Source organism: Cornus florida, unplaced genomic scaffold, assembly GCF_030987335.1.
Source record: "Cornus florida cultivar Cherokee Brave unplaced genomic scaffold, ASM3098733v1 CherokeeBrave_3.0.0_Hap2_Chr11, whole genome shotgun sequence".
NCBI lineage: Eukaryota > Viridiplantae > Streptophyta > Magnoliopsida > Cornales > Cornaceae > Cornus > Cornus florida.
In genome coordinates, this window is record NW_026775581.1 from 99,459,449 (window position 1) to 99,479,793 (window position 20,345).

The 20,345-nt window shown below is 29.8% G+C and overlaps 1 long non-coding RNA gene and 1 pseudogene across 1 annotated transcript; one reads left to right on the plus strand and one right to left on the minus strand.

Annotated features, from left to right (window-relative positions):
* Positions 1–4,004: 4,004 nt before the first annotated feature.
* On the minus strand, positions 4,005–4,713 carry LOC132286438 (uncharacterized). The gene is made up of 2 exons (XR_009472785.1): positions 4,572–4,713; positions 4,005–4,431 (listed from the first exon to the last, which is right to left on the minus strand). It is a non-coding gene; the product is annotated as an uncharacterized LOC132286438 (long non-coding RNA).
* A 6,586-nt stretch (positions 4,714–11,299) lies between these two features.
* On the plus strand, positions 11,300–19,912 carry LOC132281656 (beta-fructofuranosidase, insoluble isoenzyme CWINV1-like; annotated as a pseudogene).
* Positions 19,913–20,345: the final 433 nt, after the last annotated feature.

A 20,345-nucleotide genomic window follows, 5' to 3' on the forward strand; every position in this document is an offset into this window, starting at 1 on the left:
ATTAATAATTAGAGGGTTATATTTTCAATATTTGCATCATTGCTACTTGTATTTATTTTGTATTGATTATGGTTGATCACAAAGTAAATTCGAAGGCCTTCGTGTGTTTTTAGACAAAATAATTTATTATATATTTATTTATTTAAATTATTATTTTTGTCAAACAAATGTTTTATTATGATCGAGTCAGAAATAATCAAAGGTACCAAAATAAATATATTAATTAAGTAGTCGGATTGATGACTATATTTATCCGATAACTAATTATGCATAGAGGGTCAAAGTGCAATATTGATTTAGAGGTTATTTATTATTTAATTGGAGTTCAATTAATTTCTTTTAGTGGAGTAGAAATTAATTTATGAATTAATTGAATTGGGTCCATGGACCGGGCCAATTATTAATTCATTGTAGCCAATAAAATAATAGGCCCAATGGATTCTCACTCATAGCCCAACTTGATATTGGAATCATATTAGATTTGAGACATATGAATTAGAGATGGAGAAGGATTTGTTGTTTCCTTTTCTTTATTTTTATGTTGCTTATAAATATACATGGTTTATGTATTTTTTAGGGTGTGATTTTAATGAGAAGGAAAAAAGGAATAAATTTTCTCTCTAGAAAATTAGGGTTTATGTTTTCATCTAATGGAGGCTCCCACAAGCCTAATTTTCCAAGGTCATTCATGGAGGCATATGAGTTATTCCTAAAGGCAAAATAATTACCAAGAAAATGGAGATCCAAGGAGAATGCATCTTGCTAAGGGATCTACAATAAGTGAGAACATTCACTTTAGATGAGAGATTTAAGGTTTAATCAAATCTTGATGTAAGTATTCAATCTTTTAATTGAATGATACATCATATTTTATTTTTGCATAAAACTTGTCTCTATGTAATGAATCAAGATTTATGAATTTAAATCCCTCGAAAAGTTTTTAAAACTAGCACGTTTCCTAACACATTTAACAAATAAAAAATTATATGTTTTAACTTTCAAATCACTCCCGTTTCTAACTCAAAAATATTTATAATATTTGGAGTATTTATTATGTGGTGTCCCTCACTACATGTTTTTTCTTGAAAATTATATATTCATTTGTCGTATATAAAGAGTCGAGACAAAATAAGAGTTTCAATGACAGTTTATAAGAAATACTATTTGTAAATACCTCAGATGTTAATATACTCTCTTCACACTCTGACACACAGCCATTCTTGAAATTCCTTACATGGGCTTTTTTATAACCGAATCCATGACCAATAAGAGAAAATGGGTCAAAAAAAAAATTCCCCTCATATTTGATCAAAACTGAATTACAATGGATTAAAATAAAATTCAGACCACGGCTTCGCAATAATCAACACAAAATAAAGTTTCAACTTTAAAATTACCAGTAAAATTAAATTTCTCTATAAACTGAAAGTCATGTTGTAAATTGAATGCTTGAGTTGCAGTACTGATTCATGATTAGTATAGATATTCCATTTCACCAATTTTTTTTATTGGGATTTCGTCAGTTTGCTTGTTGACTTGTCTTGTAGAGTCAATGTATTTATTTATTTTGGGGTAAGGTCCTTGAGTCAATGTGCTTTTTCAAGTTGTGCAAGCTGACTTTGTTAACCGAGTACTGTTTTTAATTAAAAAACTTCAGTTTAATAAATTAATTTTTTTATTAAATGATCTATTTAATTTTTTTTATTAATTTTAAAAAAATATCTCAATATAATGATTAAATATAATGACTTCATAACTCTTTTTACTTATGAATTATCGTAAGAGTATTATTATTTTTAACTTTGCATACAAATAAAATTCTTATTTCCTGATTAATTAAAGACCATCTTATTCAACTTCAGACTTATTTCCATTCAATGTATCACGCTAGAAAACTTGTCAGACGTAGCAAGCAAGTCAGGAACCTACAAGTTGATCAAATGGACTAAGCTGTCTACTTAATTATTAGTTGACCACATGGAATAGTTGGCTTTTATTTTTGAGTCAAATTTATTTTATTTTATATTTTTCACAAAGGAAGAAGGATTAGAAGTTAGATTAGTAAAGAATAGAGTATTTCAAAATTCACGAAAGATACTAACCCACTAACAGTTTTTTTTTTTTTTTGAATTTATCCGACATTGAGATTTGATTGTCATTGTGACTATGGAAGGGATTAATTTACCCCTCAAAGGTGGAATAACTTTAATTAATAGTAATAATAATAACAAAAAGAATCATAAAAAAAAATGACAAAAATATATCTCGTTCCAAATGATGTAAAGCCATTCCAATTTAATTTACTAGTCCAGTATTTACTGCCATGGCATTCTAGATACACGAAAACATCTCTCACAAATCACAACTTAAAAGAGGATAGGCGAGAAACCTCTCACACACGCAAATCTGAAAGTGAAAATTCTAACAGCCTGCTCAAGAAGTAAAGCATTTTTCCTTTGGCGAGCGAAATTTCTTTGACAACTTGGGGGATGGCGGCCATTGTCGGTCAAAATAGTTGAAGAAAAGGGGTGGACAACATTGAAATTCAAAAATAAGGCAATCTATCTCAAAAACTTTAGTTCTCCTTTCTAACTTTTATTAAAATAATTTGAAATAATTTTAGTCATACTTCTCATTTGTAATACTAAATTTATGAAATATGCATTGAGTGTCTGGTTTACGTTTTTAATTATCTTCTTTAATTCCAATTCAATCAAGGGTCGCAAGTGGAAAAAACACGTATATGGTATGCATATAGAGTGTATAACTCTATGTACATTTTAAAAAGTCCCTAACATTTAATTTTTGGAGCAAATAAAGATCTGAATGTTGAAAAGACTAAAGTGTCTTGAATAAAAAATAAGTAAAAAAATTAATTAAATGTGAAATAACTAAACTGTCTTTATTTATAAATACATAATATAGGGTTGCGGACAAAAAACACCCTGTGGTATGCATATAGAGTATATAACCTCTATACATTCTAAAACTTCCTTAAAATTCAATTTTGGTACAAACAAAGACTTGAATGCTGAAAAGACTAAAGTATCCCTCTATAATTGAATAAAAAATGGGTAAAAAAACTAATTAAATGTGACAAGTGTGTATATATGTAAGGGCATTATCGGAAGAGAGAAGGGCATTTTTTAAATTTTATATCTTAAAAATGTCATGTGCATAAATTTTTAACGAAATAATAACCTCAAGTCCTTCTTTGTCACATTTTTTCAAACTTAACGGACTTATATACTCAAAATAAAGGATATGGGTGCTAGTTGCCCAAAATGTAAATATTAAGAGTGTTTTTCTCACTTTGCCCATATAAGGGCATTATTGGAAGAGAAAAATTGTTTTTAGAATTTTATATCTTACTAGTGATTTCAAGTTATTTTTCAAATTTCACGGGCTTATATATATAACATAAACTCTGCTTTGCTTATTTTTTTGAACTTAATGGAGTTATATACCCAAAATAAAGGATATATATATATATATATATATATATTTTTGGTAAATAAAGGATATAGATATTATTTATTCAAAATTAAAACATTAATAGTGTTTTTCTCACTTTGTCTTGTTCTTCAGCATGCTATTATATTCACAATATGAAGATGTAGTACCAAGTGCCTGATGCACTTGATGTTTTGTCCATATAATTTGATTGAGATATTCTAATTACAAAAAATTATTATATACTGCCTCAAATTATGTTAAGTCAACTCTTATAAGTTCTCAAGTAAACTGGCTACTAAAATTAAGCGGTTTTCTTAGGTAGAGGAGTCAAGTGGTTCAAGCATTTAATGTTATTTTAATGTTTTCGTTAATTTTCTGGCAAAGATTTATCTCCCTTCCTGTCAGCTCCAATTTTTTCTGTTTTATTTTTTACTTGAGCACTGCAAATCAATTGAACTGCAACACAATTGTAACCACAAAAAAAAAAAAAATGCAAAAGATTCAGCACGCAAGTGTAACTAGCAATTCCCATTCAACATATGGCCGAATTGATGGAAATTTTGTTTATAGATAAATTGTTGTAAATTATACAAAATATAGGGTGAAATTTCACATTCCTAATTAATAAAACTAAAACACTTCATATTCTGCTGCATTATTGAACAAACACGGTTTCATTTAGGAAAAAAAACAAACACGGTTTCATTTAGGAAAAAAAACAAACACGGTTACAGTATGCAAATTAATTTGTATTGCCAAAAAAGAAAAGAAAAAACACATATACATTTCATTCCACTATAAATAGTATGAAAAAACAGTATATCAATCTTGGACCGGCTAGTGTAAAGGGGCAATAAAACTGGTTCTATGGCGAACCGTGTCCAGTAGTAACAAAACAGGCACAGTAGCAACATGGTGGTGGTGGTGTGTTTTGGCAACACATACAAGGAGGGCAAGATGGTTTCTGCCTGAGTTCTGCATGAGTTCAAAGAAAGAAACCAAAAATATTTAATCAAAATCAAAATAAAAAAACAAAAACAAAATAAAAAATTTGATCATCTGGATCAGTAAGTAATTAAGGTCAGCAAATCATATGGTTGTGATGGAAAATATACCTCGAGGAGTAATCTGGGCTGCATCGGATGGTAAAGCTGGAGATAGAATGACCATGAAGATCATTAATGTCACCAGAAAGCTTTGGGTGTTACTTGCCATTGCTTCTCAAAATACAAATTTGATGATATCCCAAGATGTATGGAGAATTGGAGATGGTCATATTAGCTACATGTGTCAAGTGTATATATAGCAGATAAGGGTCTTTGGGTCACCAACGAGGAAGACGCATATGACACGTTCGTTGAATTGAGTTGTTGAATATTTCAACAACAACAACAACAACAACAACAAAAATAAAAAAATAAAAAAAAATAAAAAATTGAATATTCCAGTTTTAGACTGGAAATTAACTGGAAGGTTACATATATAATATGTAGTTTTGGATTTTAGTTATAGTTTTCCCATTTCAAAAGTATACTTGTACATCTCAATCTCGTTAACTATAGTATCATTCACCTGAAAGTAAACCAAAAAAATGGGAAATTTAGAAAAACAAGATTATTTAATTATCAATGCTATCCATTTTCCTTTTTTTTTTTTTTTTTTACTCTTCAAGTTTGCCTAATTAATGCTTATTATGCTTGATTCTTTATCTATCATTTTTTTATTTTATTGGATTCCATCAATACATGAATTAATGTATGGTCAAGTCATCTAGACCATTCGTAGCATTAATAGCAGTTCGATGGAATTACCATGCAAAGCAAAATCAAATGATGGATTCCCCTTATTTTGACTTCCAAGATGAAGACTTTGTGGTATTATTCCAAGTTAAGTTAGATGAAATTAAAGGTAAATTATATTTTAGAAACTGATGTATAATGCCTAGATCGTGGTAATTACCGGCCATTTCTATAAAATAAATAAATAAATAAAGTATTTTAATGCTCATCTTTTCTCTTTTGAGTTTTGACATTCCTTAATGCTATAGTTTGAGTGATGGTATTTATTTATTTTTTTTTAATTTTAAAGTTCGGACTTGGAACCCTCTTGCTGAGGAGGTTCTGCGGTCTTGTCATATGCTTCAAAATTATAGCATTTTGAGGCACAACAATTCACTCTTATTATAACTTTTTAAAAAATAAAAAATTTATCATTATTATATTTATTTTCTTTCTCCTTCCATACGTCTATTACTTTATTTTCTCCACCTCTTACACCCCACCTTGTAACCATAGCTATCTCCACCTCTTATACCTCCACCCTCCGACGATGGCCACTACCCCTCCCCTCACAACCTCCTACCACCACTCCCCTATTTATCAACCACCATATTTATAGACACGTATACTTTGATAGGGTTGTGCACCTAAATCAATATGTAATTATTTATAATTCTAATTTGAACAAGAACCAATATATCTAGTGAATCAAAACACACACACGCACATATATATATATATATAATCACACATTGTTCTTCTTAGTTTTTACCACATTGATTTATTTTGAGGGCTGATTAATATTCCAAAAACAAAACAAATTACGTAAAGAAATGAACAAATACCGTCTTAATTAGTTTTAAGTCGCTATCAACTATGCCTCCAAACATACACTTTTAAGTCCAGTAATTTCCACTACATCAATTCCTCCACATGCCCTGCTTAATAGGTTGAACATGGTTGGTGACATATAAGAAAAGTATATCTTGACCAATATCTGCCCTTCTCTCACTTCCTCTTAATTTTTTCAATTTCATTTTAACTTTCAAATATTTTGGTGCAATCATATTCTTATATGGTACTAACATGTTAGTGACCTAACAGTACTAAGTCCCTACTTCTCAAAGAGAGATTAGGGGTTTAAGTCACAATAGAAGCATGTGTGTGTAAATTCCAATTAGGAAAAATATTCTTATATGGTATATGATACCATATCAATGATATCATTTTTATATTATTTGGATTAGATGTCAAATTAAACATATATTATAAAATATATTGCACTTCAATCAAATTCAAATACCATTGGGCATTATTCAATGATTTCATTGGTATAGCATCCAACTCTCCGAGTGAGTGTACCCGTATTCAAGTCCTCCTTAATTTGCTAGGAAAAAAAAAAAAAAAACTCAAGCACCATCGATTTATTAAATTACACTTTGGTCAAACTCAAATACCATCTATTTATTAAATAGTTGAAAAGATTAATAACTAATACAAATTGATTTAAAGCACATCAACCTTAACACAAACGTGAGCCTACTTAAATCATCTTCTCAAGACAATTTTTTTTTTTTTTTTTAATATTACCAAATTTCTTAATATAATTTATAAGAACATAAAATTTAAAATTATTAATGTGTTGTAAACTGTTGAAGGCCGGCGAAAAGGGAGCCCAAGAAAGGAAGGTTTATAGCCCACCAATGGGCAGGGCTTAGTCAACGAAAATCATAGCATTGGAGGACATGTCCATCACACATCCAAAAGAATCCCCCATAATCTGAAGCCCAAGATTAACTCTCTTTGTAAGGGAAGGTATGAAATGATCAGTCACGCTACTCATCCTTTCACGAACTTTAAATTACAATAAGAAATGATCATTATTTTCTATTTTATTCACTTGGTATTGGAAAGTATGTACCATTCTCTTATATGATTGCGCTTCAATTGCACACGTGAGGATTTTGTTCTAACATTCACTATGAGATTGAATAATTGCAACCTTACTGTCACAAAAAAACTATAAAGGGCAGTGTTGACTTATTTCGTATCGAATTTTATAATCACACAACTTACTATTCAACAGAGAAAATGCAATAACAGTCAGATTTCAATCATGGAATAAGTTAGACAAATGTGCCATTTTTATTTCCATGAGATTGCAGCTCCATGAAGATTTAGGCCGTCACAAATAAGGAATCATCATATTTTAATATTCCAAGTAGTATTGGATATTTGCCAAAATATTATCTCTAATTCATAATACCCCACAAGTACCTCAATATTCTCACAAGAGAAATCCAATGATATCTTTTCGGAATATATACTTGTTCAGTTGATTAAAGTATCAACTATGAAAATTATGTTTGCCCGTCGTGTCATAAAGACCACTAATAATTCAGGAATTCAAATTGATTTATTGCTCTTCAATCTGGGAAAAATAAGAACAGAGACTACAATATATGAAAAGTTAGTAAACATTCTTAGAATCTTCTTAATATAGCTTGGCTGCGAAAGTGCTAGATCATGTTAAGATTTCAAAATTCTAAACTTTATAATCACATTAGCCTCTCAAAAATCCTCTATGACAAAAGTTCAAATTATGTTAGAGAGTCCTCATAATGAGTAAAAGGGGGTTTTAAAATCCATCAAGGATATCCCTAGGAGTTTTGATAAAAACAGAAAACTAAAAAGTTACCAAAAGTTAAAATCTCGTATATTCAGGAAAGCACTACTGATTCTGTTTAAAATGTAACTGATTCTATTTTTACTGAGAGCTATTTCAATAACAGAGAGTGTAATCGGTTGTGTTTTGAAGTGCAAGGGGTTCTGTTTTGGCTGAGAGCTACAATTTGACATGCATAATACGCAATTGATTCGATCTGTTTGAAAGTGCAACCGGTTGAACTTTTACCGAGGCAAAAAGTTGACATGTTTTGACTCCTAAAAGTTCAATGCTTTTGTAACCAAGTCGAAACATATAAATGCCACGTGTCCACTCACACAATACTTATTCTAAATGATATTTTTAGTGGATTCAACAGGACGAGACATTTACGCTTTAATTTCGAAAGACAGAGACTAAAGATAAATAAAAATACAATTGGTGTCCACTCACACGATACTTATTCTAAAAGATATTTTTACTGGATTCAACAGGACGAGACATTTAGCTTTAATTTCGAAAGACAGAGACTAAAGATAAATAAAAATACAATACATTTTGACTTCAAAATTTGCAACATACACAAATTTATATCTCAATCGTTTTGGGCTTAAGCTTTGTTTGGGCCGCTTAACTCTTTATTGGGCTAAAACCCATTCCTATTCCATTTTCATACTCGTACCAAAATGGATTAAAGTATTTGAATGGACTAAATATAGTATAAAACTTTATAACACATCACCGACGACTATATGGATCCAACATGACTTTGAAGTAGATCCGAGTGGGCTTCTCTCTTTGTTTTTTTTTTATTTCGGAAAGTAAGCAACTTTCATTAATAAAAGAGGAATACAAATATACAAGGCATCGCCTTGAAAGGGAAGCCCACGAATAATGGACTGCCTAAACCATCAAAGATTAAAGAAACCAACAAAGCAAAACAGGCTAAGCCCAAACAAAGCCATAGATCGGCCCAATCCAACCGAGTATTATAGAGACACTTCTCTCTCTTGTTGCATGAAAACCAGGGGCTTATATGTACGAATAAATAGATATACAAGTATAAATAATAATTTTATGAAAATGTCTTTCCAAGTGGTCCTCGTCGGTGTTTTTGTTTTTAAAAGTCATTTGTCAGTTTGTTACGCCATTTATTCATCGGAATCCTAGGCCCCTAAACAATGAAACACGTTTGACGAGATTTTATGATATTTTGTGGTTGCCGACTATTGGTGTTTATGATGCATGTTACTTGGAATAAAAAAGAGAGAGTTGATATTTTTATAGTATTAACTAAATTGATAAAAACAGAAAACTAAAAAGTTATCAAAAGTTGAAATTTGGTATATTTAAAAACACTATTAGTTTTGTTTAGAATTTAATTGATTGTGTTTTTATTGAGAGCTATTTCAATAACAAAGAGTGTAATCGGTTGTGTTTTGAAGTACAAATGGTTCTATTTCGATCGAGAGTTATAATTTGACATGCATAATGTGTAACTGATTCTGTTTGAAAATGCAACCGGTTAAACTTTTACAGAGACTAAAAATTGACATATTTTAACTCCTAAAAACTCAATACTTTTGCAACCAATTCAAAATATATAAATACAATGCGTCCTCACTCACACAATAATTATTCTAAATGATATTTTTACTGAATTCAACATGATGAGGCATTTTTGCTTTAATTTCGAAAGATAGAGGCTAAAGATAAATAAAAATACAATTAGTTTTGACTTCAAAATTTGCTGACATACAAATTTATATCTCACAGGCCATCCATTGATCTCACTTATTTCTCAAATAAGGCGAACTACGAAATTAAATAATGGGTAGAATGTAAATGAACCCATCTTTTGGGAACCATTTTTCCACAACGAGAAATATGTCCATAACTTTATGTTTGAGTGAGAAATATCTAGCACAACTTCAACTTTCCGTTGCTTCTCCATGATTTTGTATCCCCAAAACGGATATTTTCTCCAATTTTTGTTTTTAATTTAAATCCATAACAGTAAGTAAGCATGTACCATGTGCAATTAAATAATTAATATAATAGATATTATTTAAATTTCAATTATTTTTGAAACTGCTATCAAGTTATCAGTTTTCCGTAACAAACCCAGTTTTTTTTTTTTCTTGCTGACTCGAGGACAGTTTGATTTCTCTTTGGCGAATGTCAAATCTAATTGAAAAATAAACAAATACTAAAAAGACATTATTTAACTAAAGACTTTTGTTTAAAAATTTTCTTTTATCCATTAATTTAAAACAAAAGAAGGATACATTAATAATTTCAGAAAGATGAAGTACTGTTTGATAAAACTGAAAATTGTAAGTGCTGAATTTTAAGTATTGAAATATTTAAGTGGTAATAAAATAAATAAATATTTTTTAAATTTTCAGTGTTCAACATTCAATAAAAAGTAATGTCTCTATTATTTAAAATTTTATTATATTTTAAGTGGTGATTATCGTTTTTAATGATATTCAAATTATATTATTAAATATACTTAATTAAATAAGTACTGAATTTTTAAACGCCACCTAGATCGATAAAAGCACTTAAAAAAAAAAAAAAAAAACTAATAAATAGTATATTTTCATGAATTTCATGTGTCAGATACAATAAAAAATAAACAAGAACGATATTTTATTTAGTTTTTTCGTGACTTCTGGGAGATTGTGGTCATTCCACCATTTTTTTTTTTTTTTTTTTAATTGTTGCTGAAAGAGAGCCACATGGCATAGGAAAAGAGAGGATTAAAGTTGGAGATATATTGTATGTCCAGTAATCAAATTGATAAAGAAAGAGAATAAATTATATAGGGTCAAGGTTAGAAAATGTGGTAGTTTTAAAATTTAATAGTTTAATATAAAAATATAAATATTTTGAGGGGGCATTTTTAGAATTTTGAAGTTGCATGTGTATAAAAGGAAATTATAAAAAAATTGAGGGCTAGGACTACTTTAGTTCCATTCTTGTGCCATCCTAATAATGAAACTAAATAATTGTAGTAGCGTGACTGTAGTTAGCGAATCTCATGAATGGAGTCATGTACACTTCAGGAGGGTCAATTGCCCTCTTCAATTTTTATTTTTTTTTTTCATTTTTTTACCCTACTATTTTGTTCTTCTGATATATATATACTTACAAAATATTATCTTTGCCTCATGAAATTATTTAAAAAGTTTAATATTGTCCCTCTCACTTAAATTTCTGAATCCGTGCCTTGACAAACCTCATTTTCATAAAGAATGGGATGGTAAATGTGCATTACATACTTTTCAAATATTATTAGCTATTTGCGGAGTTCTCTATTTTCCCATCACTCAAAGATCTCGATCTATAAATAGGCCACCATACCCTTGCCTTCTGATCATTCCCACAGTCAACCATGGCCATCTCTTGTGTTTGGCTGCTCGTTTGTTTCTTCTCTCTTTCTCTTGCCCATGGTGTTGTTGATCAACTTGAAGCCTCCCACATTGTTTACACAAACGTTGAGACTCTTCAACCAGCTTCACCAAATCAAACTTACAGAACTTCTTATCACTTCCAACCCAGCGGTGACTCGATGTAACTAGGGGCCTTAGGCTCAAAAAAAAAAAAAAAAAGACCTTTTCATATCATAATATGTAATATATTAATTATTAAATAATAATTAATTAAAAATAATTCATTCGTTTTAAAAATTATGGATAAAAATAGTCACAAGACTCACAACTCACAAATAAATATACAAATATATATAAAAATATAGATATATACAAATTTATAATAACAAAAGTTAGTAAAACTAAAAAATAATTAAAGAAAAAGAATAATATAACCTGATTTAGAAAGTCCCAATTCAATGTTATTGCAAATTCTTCAATAAAAAAAAGTGTGTTCAAATTGAGATTTGAAACTATTGAATATTGAGTCGAGAAGAAAGAAAATTGTAAAGTTGTAATAAGAGAGAACTGAGAAGGGAGATGATTTGTAATTTGTTGAGTTTGCTGAGAGAGAGGAGAGAATGAACGTGAGGATTAGGAATAAGAAAAAATAAAAAAAATAAAAAAAATAAAATCTAAAAAAAAAAGAGAATATAGAAAGTTTCTTCACTTCCCCATACGACGGCTAAATAATTATTATTGTGCAACTTACCAAAAATATATATATAGTGTTGGTGTAAAAAATAGTGTGTATAAAAAAAAGTATATGACAAAGAAAAAATATATTATTTAAGAATATAAATATTTGGGCTCATATTGAGTGTGTGTAATGGTTAGGGTTTGGTTTACTAAACAACCGTGAATGAGGGGGAGAGAGAAATTGTGAAAAAAAAAAAATGAGATATTTTAGGAGATAAATAATTTCTCTCTAAATTGATAAGGAGAGAGAAAATAAAAAAGAAGCGTTATTTTAGGAGATAAATTCTTTAGAATTATTGTTCAATTAGGAAACAATTACAATAAATTATATATACAAGACAACTATAATATTTTGGGGCCTTTTTATTGGATGAAGGCCTTAGGCGACCGCCTAACTCGCCTAAGGGTTGCCGCCCCCTTCCAACCTCCCAACAACTGGATGAATGGTACCCTTTTTCCTGTCAACTTCTCTTTAAATTCAAATACAAAATCCATTGCTATATATATATATATATATATATATATATATATATATATAATGCCATTCTTGTTCTTCTTTAGCTAACATAATGTATCTTTTTCTTGTTTATGTATTTCGACTTGTTCTCGTCGCGTGTGATACTCCTTAATTTCGGAACACAGGTTAATCAGATTCGCGCACAAAATCAAGGGATATCAAAATAATTAAAGTATTTCAAACAAGTATAGAGTACAAAATGAAATAAAAGAATAAATAATACGCTAAAGAAAAACTAATAAATAAAAAATTTCCATTAATAACTCTCCTTAAGTTACGGTCGGATATGAGAAGGAGGACGTTCGGATTGAAAGATACAATCAAAGCTTAAAGCATCTGTTTTGTTTCGAAACCTTCGGGGGAATTCTTTTCTATCTTTCCTCTTAGAATCCATAAAAATTTCCCTTGAGTATCAAGACTTTAATTAAATTATTAATTTAAATCATAGTTAGAACGGATTAATTAAAAACATTAAGTTAATTTATTTAATTAAATCATGTATAGATAAGATTATTTAAAAGTATGAATTATTATAAAATTTTAGTTTGGATTATTGGATTTTATTTGTATATATTGGTGTTGTATATATATTTTAAAATTAATGTATAGGTGGAATTATGACCCAAGAGGATTAATTAGGGTTTTTATATTTTTTGGAATTTTTCTGTATTTTTCAGAATATTTTTAGAATTTGTTTTGTAATTTTTTATATTCTGGAATGTATTTTAGAATTATTTTTAATAAATTTTAAATTAATTCTATACAGCACTGTGTAAATCGGTGCATAAACTTGGAGATTGATTCAGTGTTTCGAGGTACATAGCACTTCGGTGCGCCTTACATCAGGGCCATAGGATGATCTTGATAACCAGAAAATGATCTAGTGTGGTAGTATGCATGGTAAGAGGTTACACCACTGATCTAGGCCATTGGAATAGTTTAAATATAAGTGGAATGATTCAGTGCATTACGGTGTACACAAAAGAGTGCGCATGTGAATCTGGACCATGGATTAGGTTTGGTCAACAGAAGATTGATCTGGTGTGGGTGTATACATGTGAGCTCAGATAAAATAATTTGGTGTGGGTGCATACATGTGAGCTCAAGTGAGCTAATCTGGTGTGGGTGCATTTGTGTGAGCTCAACGATATAATCCAGTGTGGGTGCGCTCACAGTAGTGTTTGAGCTTAGCCAATTATTTTGCCAATTTGTGACATAAAATTAAAATGGTCGTCATCTTAAATCGAAATTAGGTCATTCTTGAGCTCAAATTTAAGGATTTTTCGTCCTCTTTCCAATGGTACTAATTTCATTATCAGATTTCTATCCTAGTAGGAGATATTTATGTTTTAGTAAGACGGTGACGGAAAATTATTTAAACCGAGATGCAATATTTATGGGAAACCGTTTTTGACGATATTTAGTAGCATTTAATTTGCTATTAATATAATAAATTAATAATTGGTTATGGAAGGATGATATATATTTATTTATTTATATATGGTTTATTTAATTTATGAGTTGTATGGATAGATGTGTATATATATATATATATATATATATATATATATATATATATATATATATATATATAATTGTTGATATATATGTATATGTGATTTTAAATAATTAAGGATTATTAAAGAATGATTATACACATATATATTATATAATATATTTGTATATATATGTATGTTAATTAAGATTATTAGTATTATCATTCTTACTTGATATATCTGGACTGATTATTAAATTAGTGATATGCTTATAATTTGTATGAGATGTCTATGTATGAATTAGCTATCGTTGAGTCTAATATTGGTATATGGATGAATTGTAGGCATGGGTGAGTTGCCAAAGGCTTAAAAAAAATAGTCTTATTTGTATAAATAAAATATATACATAGGAGACATGGTTGATTTGCCAATGTATAAATAAATATACTTATGGAGGCATAGTTGAATTACTAATGTATAAATAAAAATACTTAAAAAGGCGGCATAGTTGAGTTGCCAATATATAAATAAATATATTTGTAATGGCATGGTTGATTTACCAAAGTGAAATTAAATTACTATGTGTTAGATGATAAAATTTCATCTATGGTTATTGTATGTATAGGTTGGATTAGGATTTGTTATTCTTAAATTAGAATAATCGAGTATTTATAAGTTAGTGTATTATTTTATATATATTAATAAAATAATATTGTAGAAGGAATGGATGAATTGCCAAGGCATGAATCTTTGTTTTATGATTTAAATAAATAAATTCATTTATTAGTGGTTATAGGGTTTTGGATTAAAGGAATTATTCCTTAGATTATGATTTATTATTTAAATGATTAAATAATTATTTAAAATAGAATTAAGGTTAAAAGGTTTCTTTTTAAAAGAGAAGGAGATTGTGGATTGTTTAGATAGGATTATGTTTTAATCTTGATTTAATGGTTTTGAAATTTAATGAACCTATTAACGGATGTGAAGGTTATATTGTATATAATTATTTATACATATGAATCTTGTTTTATGATTTAAATAAATAAATTCATTTATTAGTGGTTATAGGGTTTTGGATTAAAGGAATTATTCCTTAGATTATGGTTTATTATTTAAATGATTAAATAATTATTTAAAATAGAATTAAGGTTAAAAGATTTCTCTTTAAAAGAGAAGGAGATTGTGGATTGTTTACGTAGGATTATGTTTTAACTTGGTTTAATGGTTTTGAAATTTAATGAACCTATTAATGGATGTAAAAGTTATATTGTATATAATTATTTATACATATGAATATCTTTATTAAACTTAAAACTTTATTAGGTTTGGTTTTGATTAGAGATGATCTGCTTATTGGTTTTCAGATGCCTGGTAGAGAGAGCTTGCTCGTAGGGTTTAACTCACGATCTATTTTTCAAGTTATTAGAAGTTCAAGTCTCGAGGTTGAGAATCCACAGGTGGAGGACTTATCTATTCTTTCTATTTTATTTCAAAGTAGGATATTATTACTTCAGTAATTATTAATAGATTTATAGATAGTGAATTTTGGTTAAGGGATTCTTAAGTTACGGGATTCTCGAGTTGTAACTATTGGAGAGTTATTAATGAAATTTTTTATATATTAGTTTTTCTTCAGCGTATTATTTATTCTTTTATTTCATTTTGTACTTTGTACTTGTTTGAAATACTTTAATTGTTTTGATATCCCTTGGTTTTGTGCACGGATTTGATCAACCCGTGTTCTGAAATTAGGGGGTATCACATCGCGCAATGGATTAATGGCTGTCTTTAAACTCACAGATCCTAATGGTGAGCTCCTTCATTTAACTTGTCAATTTTAATCTCAATTCAGATTAACAACTCTAAATGCATGGTTTAAATGATGGAATTATTAATTTGGACACAAATTAATATATTTAATTTCCAAGATGTACAAGGAACCGCATATTTTAAGTACAAATGTATTATTCAGTGATTTAATATAACACTTTATTTATTATTATGTTTTAAATATTTGTTGCAGGACCCATGATTTATAAGGGCCTTTACCATTTTTTTTTTACCAATACAACCCAAATGGTGCAGCTTGGGGTAACATAGTATGGGCACATTCAACATCTGAGGATCTTGTCAATTGGACTCCCCATGATCCTGCCTTCCACCCATCCCAACAAGCCGATATCAACGGTTGCTGGTCCGGCTCTGCCACCATCCTTCCCGGGGAAAAATCGGCATTTCTCTATACCGGAATAGACCCCGGGAGCCAACAAGTCCAAAACATAGTCGTGCCCAAAAACCTGTCTGACCCATTCCTTAGGGAATGGGTCAAGTCACCTAAGAATCCACTAATGGCACCAACTAGCATGAACAAAATCAATGCAAGCTCATTCAGAGACCTAACCACTGCTTGGCTAGGCCCTGATGGGTGGTGGAGAGTAGGGGTGGCAATTCGTGTTGGCGTGTCGTGTTCGTGTCGACACGATTACGACTAGGGTTGACACGAACACGACACGATTATTAATCATATTTAAGACCCTTGACACGAACACGATACAATTATTATACGTGTAACACGACACGACACGCATAACCTGTTTAATAAATGGGTCAAGATTTGACACGACACGGAAAGACACATTTAAGTCATTTTCGACACGAATACGACATATTTGGCTAAATGGGTCATTTTTGACACGAACACGACACGTTTATCTGACACGTTTAGTTAATCAGGTTAATCGTGTTTACAGGGTCAAACACGAACACGACACGTTTAGTTAGCGGGTCAATCCGTGTCGACACGATTATGACACGAACACGATTAACCCAAACCTTAACCCGCTTATCTCGTGTCGAGTTAGCGTGTCGTGTCAAATATTGCCACCCCTAGTGGAGAGTGATCATTGGTAGCAAAATAGATCGCCGGGGACTAGCAATTCTATATAGGAGCAATGATTTTATTTATTGGATTAAAGCTAATGACCTGTTTCATTCGGCTAATGGCACTGGAATGTGGGAGTGCCCTGATTTTTTTTTAGTTTCTACTACCAGTCAAAGTGGTCTGGACACATCCATGCTTGGTTTGGGCATCAAACATGTGCTTAAACTGAGCTTGGATGATACCAGACATGACTATTACACGGTTGGAACATATAACTTTGTCATGGATAGATATATTTCGGATAGTGGATCCGTGGATGGTGATTCAGCCTTAAGATATGATTATGGGAAGTTCTATACTTTGAAAACATTCTACGATGGTGTCAAAAGTAGGAGGATCTTATGGGGTTGGATTAACGAATCGTTGTCTGAAACCGATTCTGTCAAACAAGGATGGTCGGGAGTTCAGGTAATTCTTGTTGTGGATAACGTATCCTAAGAATAATTGACAAGCTCAATCAGGAATTAACTCAACTTAATCATATGAATGAGAAGTGCTCATAATAGATTTGGTTTTGCAGGCAATTCCAAGGACTCTTTGGCTGGATAAATCAGGAAAACAATTGGTGCAATGGCCAATTGTAGATATGGTTTTGGAGGCAATCTATCTCAAAACTCTTAATTCTCCTAGCTAACTTTTATTAAAACAATTTGAAATAATTTTAGTCATACTTGTAATTCATAATACTAAATTTATGAAATATGCATTGACTGTCCGGTTTACTTTTTCAATTCTTTCTTCTTTAATTTCAATTCAATTAATGGTCACGAACAAAAAAACACTGATATGCATATAGATAGAGTGTAGAACTCTCTGTACATTTGGAAAAGTCTCTAACATTTAATTTTGGGACAAACAAAGACCAAAATGTTGAAAAGACTAAAGTATCTTGAATAAATAAAAAATAAAAAAACTAATTAAATTTGAAATAACTAAACCGTCCCTTTTATAAATATATAATATAGGGTTGCGGACAAAAAATATCCTTATAGTACGCATATAGACTATATAACCCCTATACATTCTAAAACCTCCTTATCATTCAATTTTGGTATAAATAAGGACCTGAATGCTGAAAAGACTAAAATATCCATCTATAATTAAATAAAAAAAGGTAAAAAAACTAATTAAATGTGTTAAGTGTGTATTTTTGAAAATTTATATCTTGAAAATTTCACGTCCAATGCACTTGACTAAATTTTTAAGAAGTAATGACCTCAAACCATTCTTTGCCACATTTTTTCAAACTTAACAGACTTATGTACTCAAAATAAAGGATAATTGTGTTATTTGTCCAAAATGTAAACATTAAGGGTGTTTTTCTCACTCTGCACCTATAGGGATATTATTGAAAGAGATAAAAGCGTTTTCTGAATTTTATATCTTAATAGCGATTTCAAGCCATTTTTTGCTCATTTTTCAAAATTAACGAACTTATATACACAATATAAGTCATTCTTTGTTTATTTTTTTGAAACTTAATGGAGTTATATATCCAAAATAACGGATATAGATATTATTTGCTCAAAATTAAAACATTAAGGGTATTTTTCTCACTTTGCCTTATTCTTTGCATGCTATTATGTTCACAGTATGAAGATGTAGTACTGAATGCCTACTGCCTCAAATTATATTAGGGATAATTTCACTGACACCCCCAGTAGTTTGGCCAACTATCAGTCTAAAACATCTTTCGAAAATAACTATCACTCACATTACAAACGTTTGTTCCGTTTTTCACTCAGACCCTAAAAGTTAGTTGACAGGTGTGTCAGACCACTTTTTACATGTAAAAAGACATTCTTACCCTTTGACTTTGGTTTGACCCAATAAATTATTTTTTTAATGATTAAAATTACATGTTTACCCTCATTTGACTTTAGGTTGACTATTCAAATGACATATTTACCATTTCTTTTTTATATACAAGAATAAATAAAGTAGGTAATCAATATCATACAGTTTGGTATTGAGGGCTATTATAAGCCATACAAGTATTCGATTATATATTTTTTTAAGGAAATTAATGAAATTTTAAGTAAGAAAATTTTATTTTTTTAAGGAAATTAATGAAATTTAAAAAGAGAAAGAGAAAAATAAGAAAAATTTTAAAAACTAAAATAGAAAAATAAAATAAGAAAAATCACCCATTCATATATTTTTTTAAGAAATTAATGAAATTTTAAGTATGAAAATTTTATTTTTGTAAGGAAATTAATGAAATTTAGAAAGAGAAAGAGAAAAATAAGAAAAATTTTAAAAACTAAAATAAGAAAAATCACCCATTCATATATTTTTTTTAAGGAAATTAATGAAATTTTAAGAAAGAAAATTTTATTTTTTTAAGGAAATTAATGAAATTTAAAAAGAGAAACAAAAATAAAATAAAAAATTATAAGTGTCCGGTTCTATGATCAATCACCCATTCATATATTCCATCGTTTCAAATATATATATATATATATATATATATATATATTGGCTTGTCCTCATGTTTTTTGGACAACAAAAGCCCCTGCTTTTTATTGTTTAGCATATGAATTGAAATCTATTTATGTCATTTTATATTTATATTAATTTTTTTTCTTCGTCTGTCTAATTCATCTTCGTCTCTTTCTCTCTATCATACACCACAACATATACACTTTCTATACATAACTAATTGGTGCCATAAACCATAAACTCCAATACTAGAATTCCCAAATCAATCTGTAAATACCCTGATTAATAAATTGAAAGAAACAATTAATGGGTTTGGTTTCCCCAAAATTGATTAATTACCAAAAAAAAAATATATAATAATAATACAAAAATTCATATACACAATAAACCATATAGAGTGTTTGACACTCTCTTTGATCGTGTACAGAGGAACAATGATGTCTCTGTTCTTGATCTCCAGCAAATCGAAGAGGAATAATGAATTGGCAATGGAGTTTTCGTTAGTGGATCGGATCAAAACGGAGTGCAAGAAATGGTGAGTCTGAGTGAAGAAGCTCATTGCAGAAAAGTGCGTGTATTCAGATGGAATGAGAAGCTCCGTAAGAATGGAGTTATGGAGGGTAAAGCGCTTTTCATGTTCCGTATCAGTAACAAATTCATAACCATTAACCACCAACAAGAAGAAATCACTGAAAATTCAGAGAAGGTTGTTACCTTCGAGCGCATAAGGCTCTTATCTGATGATTCCATCAAATTGCTTGCTCTAGACGTCCTTAACGACACAAATCAATTCCTACCCAACACCATCGTATCCTTAGCTCATCAGATATCTACATACCTCAATCTCAATTTCGCTTTCGCCCCAAAAATCTTCTTCGCCGCAATTTGCCCAGAATCGTCAAAGTCGCTGA